Raw genomic sequence first — 6,748 nt, 5'->3', positions numbered from 1 at the left:
CCACGTTTTTCCCAGTTCATCGTGATGACATATTTTTCATTTTGTTTATACTGCCTCCAGACAATGTACTTCAGTTTTGGATTTTTTTTCAAACTTTAATTAAACAGGGCCTTCATCAACCTGTTCATGTCCATGCCATTTTCCTTTGCTGGATAAGATTTTGGCTGATGCACTCTTTTTACTTTAATTTGGCCTAAAATTGCCATCTCTATCTTGACTGCTGAGTTGTAATTAACACTAATACATCAGGCTAATCACTAAGAGATGTTGTGTACAGAATGCACAGTCCTACCATTGTCCTTTTCTGTCACTGAGCTATGTGAAATACGATGCAAAAGGGGGAAAAATAAGTGTGAGTTATGGTAAAGTGAAATGAGTATACTGTATCAGCAAATTGGCTATTACGGTATTATTCCATTGTTACAATTTCTCCCAGTGTACTGTTTCAGTTGTAAGGAAGAAGTTATATCATCTAGCCATTCATCCTCTAATAGATGAGGAAAAAGTTATAATATATTGGAAACCAATATTTTCCTATAATGAGGATTGCATACCTATAATGTGTTCTAAGCTGGCAAAGATACCTAACCCCCTTTTTAGCTCAGTTGATGGCCAGATGTAGTCAGATTGGAGACTTGACTAGTAATCAAAGAGTTTATTCCTACAACATAACTAAGGCTTATTGATTTTCATGCTACTACAGCATAGTGCTCTAGTATGTGAGTGGCCCAGTTCTGTGAGGTGAAAACAAGCTCACTAACATAAAGTAGTCATTGCTTCCATTTATGCGTAGAACTGAATTTTCCTTCTACCTTAACGTGGATTACTAAAATTTTTGGTCAAAATATTTTTTGAAGGATGCACAATTTTAAGTTTCACAATATGATGTATAATATGGAGTAAAAGATGCATGTAATTTATGTACTTGAATCAGTAGTAGAAATTTTTATAATTCTTACACAGTTTATAAATTTAGTTTTGAGTGAATTTGGTTTCATAATTTGATTCATAATATTAAATGAAAACTGATGATGTGACATCAGTACAGCAACAGTATCTGTAGTTATAATGCTCTGCACAATACTTGTATATGTAGTGTAAGTACTACCTGTATTGTCTTTCTTGAATGATAATTATTTTCTAACAGGCTAAGAGCAGCATACAGAAATGCTGAACTTCCATAGTGTACAGCTGTATCACAGTTTGAAACTAGACCACTCCGAGAGTGCATACCTCTGCCAGTGCATATACCAGGCAGTTCAGATCACCACCAAAATGTGATCAGCTCTTTGAAATGTGTCAATAGATTTGAGATATCTTGTGGACAAACAGGAGTGAAAACCTCCAACTCTGTTGGCAGAGGTAAAAATTGTGTATTAAGAGCATGATGTCAGTACTGTACACTGTTATATTTTATAGCATTAGAGATCCTTTTATAGTTTTGTATAAATGAATAGTTGTAGCAACAGTCTAGGTAGCCTTTTTTTTTTTTTTTTTTTTTTTAAGTAAATATCTTGGTATATAGACCGTTACTTTTACACAGGTATTAAGAATCATTCCCTCTTTTATGATATATTTGTCACCGTACTGTGAATACAGCAATTAAAGAAATTTTGCATATGATTAAATTCATGATTTACTGTGTAGCTCATTTTGACATAAATTTTGAAGAAGAAACTTAGGTGACTACATTCACATTACTGGTAATTTGTACAATACAGTAATTCAGATAGTGCATACCCATTTTTATTCTACCAAAATGGGGTTGTGAATATGGTAATTTTCCCATGTCCACAGAACAGCGTTAATCAGCAGTGTGAATGTTGTAAGTACTACTTACCAGTGCATTGATATTGTACTGTACATGTATTATGTACCACAACTGAATTCTGTTCACTTTAACTAGGCATAAAATTTCCATGTCTTTATATTGACTGTTGAGCTGTAACAGGATATTAACATTAGAATATGATGAGTCATGAAATACTATGGAAGTGAAACCATAGTACAGTACTGTATTGTCTTATTAAATCACTGAGTTATGGGAACTAAGCTGCAAAAGGACAAAAATATCTGTAGTTAACATTAATGTCATCATTGCCATAATCATCATCATTATTAATGTGCTAATTTAACCCTAGTTAATATTTTCCCATAGGGTGGATGGAAGACATTTAGGGAACTGTAACCTCTTGACTAAGAAGTGGCTTTCCTTTCTTGCCAAAAATACACTCTACAAGACAACTGTGAAAAGTATTATGCTGTATGGGAAGACAGAGTTACAAATGAAAGAGTAAGGGATATTACGAGAGTGGAACCGGTTGATGAATATGTGAGACTGTCTCATTGGAAATGGCTGGGGCACATATATAGAAAAGAAGGCAGTTTAATACAGGATGTGCCTGCTAGAGGAAGAAGACGAAGAGGTAGGCTGAGGGAAACCTGGTTGAGGACAATGAAAAGAGAAGCAGGAGAGGAGTGTTTGTGGGACCTGAAGGAGATGGCAAGAGACAAATATTGGTTGAGAGAGTTCATGGAGGCCCTATGCATCCCGTGGGGTGCTACAGGAAATGATTGATTGATTGTATGACAGTGAGACATTTCTGGTTAGGGAAGAGGATACATGTAGATTGGATCACTTAGAAATCACTTTGAGATGGATGAGTAGGTTCTTGCTGAGTGAGAGAACTTAGAATAGTGTGCTGCAAGAGAAATTTGGCATAAGAATTATCAGAGAGATGTTGCAGCCAGGTAGGTTGAGATGGACATGTTGACAGGAGAGTGGAGGGGAAGTGGCTGAGTATTGCAGGTGTGATTGTACAGGAAAGAATTCCCTGAGGCAGACCAACAAAAAACAAATGATGTCCTACATGGACAGAAGTCATTACTGGATTTATATATATATATATATATATATATATATATATATATATATATATATATTTTTTTTAATATGAACCTAAAGCCTAAAGTTGTTTGTCAAGTCAGGTCAGGTCAGGTACTGATCTGCTACTGGTACCATGTAATCCAGTACTACCTGTTTCATGGTTGGTGCCGGCAACTAAATCGACAACCCAATTGGTCTTGCCCATTGAGGAGGGTGACTAGGCATCTAACAAGACAAAAAAAGAAGACCTGTCAAAAGACAAATGAGCTTTGTAAGCCAGCTGCCATCTAGTTGGGCAGGTGAAGTTCATTAGCCATGGTTGACAGTTCACCAGGATAGCCAAGGAACCCACATTCCTGTCCATAAGACAGTGGTGAGTCCCTCTCTGATGTGGGAGGTTTGGAGAAGGATTTTCACCCAATCCCCATGAAGAATGCTACTGCCATGAAATTTGAAAAGGGAAAGAGGAGTCAGGGCCAGCTGGTTTCTGTCGACCCCAACCCAGGTCTTTTTCCGAGGGGATGTGTCTTCCTCGAGCACTGGTGGGGCAGGGCTTGAGTTCCAGGCACTGGTTATGAGTGTAACTGGACAGCATAGCCACCCAGCTACATCAATGTGATGGCGTCCCTCTCTAGCACCACAGTAGTTACAGGGTCATGCAATGTTACCATGGACAGCTAATGAAAGTCAGTTTTCTAGATACTCTTTAATGAAACAAATATTAATACACACAGACATATCTAAAGAACAAAAGTGTTAGGTTAACTAGCCATATATACAAACTGGACACTTCCACCCACCGGACTAGCATTCATTACGCTTCTCAGCCCAAGCAGCTGACTTGGAGATCACAACAAACCATTTATAATTACAATTCTAAAAGTAGGGAATATTCATATTGGTGATGCAGTTATAAGATTATTATTGTAATGCAAGTATAAGTATATATATCTATACATAATGTTTAATGGATATAGTTTTATTTCTGCTAGACAGTACTTAAAAAAAGAGAGAGAGAGACCCTGGAAATATACATATACAATTGACTTATGAAAGCCCATTTTATCTAACATGGAAATATTGTGGCAGTTTTCTTGTATGTGTGAGCTAAGAGCATTCAGCCAGAGAAGAACAGACCATAATGGAAGCATTGCAACATTTCCAGGGCAAATGATAGTACTCTAGGTCCCAGTAGACTTGCTCCTGTACACTTTCATCTCATAACCCCTTCACTATGATGATGTCCTTTTATTTTTTATCTTATTATTTCATAATATCTTCATACGAGGAGTTCCGTGGAGTAGTTCCAAATGTGCCAAAATTGAAACCAAGAACACTGAGGTAGGAGTGTGGAATTTTGGACACATGTTGATTACAGAATTTTCTTCCACACCATGCCTCATATTTTCATGACACTGCTTCGTGGAGAACTTCGAAGATGCCACGTGTTTAAAGATTCCATTGTCTAACTGCCATTTTCTTGGTTTATTGAGCTTGACATGTTCCGAATGACTCCATGGAGCTCCTCTAATGATTTATGTCAGTGTAGGGGAGACTTTGAATTGCAAGGGTCAGATATAACCTTAACCCTTTAAAGCCCAGGGACTCTCCTAAGCGAAAGAAAATAGTCTGGTAGCAGCAAGAATATAATTTAAAAAGACATCATCTGATTAAAGTGGTTAAGTTGCTATTGCCTGCAGCATAATACCTTGATACAGTAGGAAGCAGTCCTGATGTAGGCTCACTTATATTTACTGGTACTGTTACTTTATATTCCCTGAATGAACATGTACCTTTCAGATTACTTTCAGCTGTTATTGTTTTCATTCAGTGTGTAATTTGCAAAGTGTGTTCTCAACTATGTGTTAGCAGGAAACAGCTTTGGTTATATTTACTCATCTTTTTTGCCAGTAAATACAGTTAAATTTTCTGTGCTTTATATAATGTTTTATGCTGTAACCTGGTTTACTGGCTGCTTTGGGTGTAGGCTTCAAAGGTACATATCCCACGCTAGACTAGAATAAACTTCCACTACATTAAATCACTAAGGAGAGAAGAGGATCTTCAAGAAATTATACATCAGCAAGGTACCACATTAACCTATAAACCTCCTGCAAGCTTGCCTTATGTGTTCCGACACACTTCATACTGCAGGTGCCATGCACTGTTCACTAATTTACCTTTGTTTCCATTCTGGCCTGAGCATTCCCACCTGTCTGCCTTAGTTTGGCATTCAGAGTTCCATTTGATTGCCCTTTCAGACACAGCTGGCTTCTTATTTGGCCTGTGATATGTTTTCTTCATGGATAGTCTATTTGAACTGAGTGGCATGGCTTCCCCATGAGCCAGTATTCATCCTTTTTCTGTTGGTTTCACTTTCAGGTATTAATTTATCTTCCTTTTCATGGCTTATATTATTTTGTATGTGTATTAACCATGTTTTATTTGCACTTTACCCTTGAGGAGTGTGAATTCTGCCGTTCTCTGCGTGGGCTGGAGTACATCCTACAGGTCATATCCCCTTGACTGTTTCAGCTAGAGAAACAGGTATGTCTTATACTCTTGTGTTTCTCTTGGCCACTGCTTATATCCTAAGATGCCGAGATGTCTGTCTCCTTCCAGATTCAGTGGAAGAGACAGCACTTACACAGTTCACAGCATCAGGCTCTTGAACGTTACTGAAACGTGTCATTTCAGCATAACTATTGTTTTTACTTCTTTTTCTGCCATTACAATAGATTGGGCATACTGCAGCCAAACTGGGTTCTATAAAGACATCCAATTCTTGCATTCCAACTCTAACCTGGTTTTCTTCATCCTTAGGTTAACAGTGATTGAAACTACTGTACAGTACAAGAGGCCACTTCTAGGCCCAACATGGATATGTATCTTTGAAGCAGTGCACCATTTAAGCCGGTAAATAGAGGGTTTTGCTCTAAAACCCACCAGTATATCTTTGACAGATACAGCATAGTGTAGGAAATAGCTTTGGTCAGATTCACTCACACATTCTTGCTGCTACTTCTAAACATTTTGATTCAGTGATAAACCACAGCCAGCGTGGTATTGGTCTGGGGTACTGTCTTCCACAGAGACAGTGCAATGCTCTTGGTTAGTCAGTGTATGGGCTATATACAGAGATTCACTTACACACTAGCTGGATATGAATAATGTGTACTAGATGAACAGTCTTGGCATACGTCCACAATACACAGTACTATGTATACTATCGGGTTAAAGTGCATCATACATTATGATCATACTATACATTGCTGTTAACAGGGTTGTACTGTGTATGCAATTTCAGTATGTAATACACATTTATCTAGAATGTAATATGAATGCAGTACAATGCAGAATATGGTGCCTTATGATGTATGACATATACATTATACACAGTACTGTATTTTATATATACTGTATAATTATGTCATAATATGTATATACCTGAATTACTGTACATAGAAATACAAATAATGTATGTGCACCCAGGGTTAAGCCAAGTCATCTGCTAAGACTCAGTGCAGTGACTGATGTATCAAACTATCCAGTGGTGACACAGTAGCTACTGATTTGTAAAATACTGTACATTTGTTACAACTGAACAAAGGATCCCAAACCCCTTTCAGCCCAGTTAATGGTCAAATATACCGTTGTCAGACTGGAGTCAGTTTGATTAGTAGCCAAGGGTATTCATTCATACCTCCCAACTAAGACAGATTGAATTTTGTGCATCCCAAAGTTGCTGGAATGGCCCAGCCCAGTTTCAGCAGGTAAAACTAACTGAATACAGTATAGTGCTACCGAAGGCCAAATGTCGTCTACGGGTTCACTCACTGGGTACTTGCCGAAACTGAATCC

The sequence above is a fragment of the Coenobita brevimanus genome, chromosome 67 (assembly GCF_032717465.1).
Source record: "Coenobita brevimanus isolate Jiangsu-jjx chromosome 67, ASM3271746v2, whole genome shotgun sequence".
Classification (NCBI taxonomy): Eukaryota; Metazoa; Arthropoda; class Malacostraca; order Decapoda; family Coenobitidae; genus Coenobita; species Coenobita brevimanus.
The sequence above is the reverse complement of the archived record's forward strand: the minus strand, read 5'-3'. Positions refer to the sequence as shown.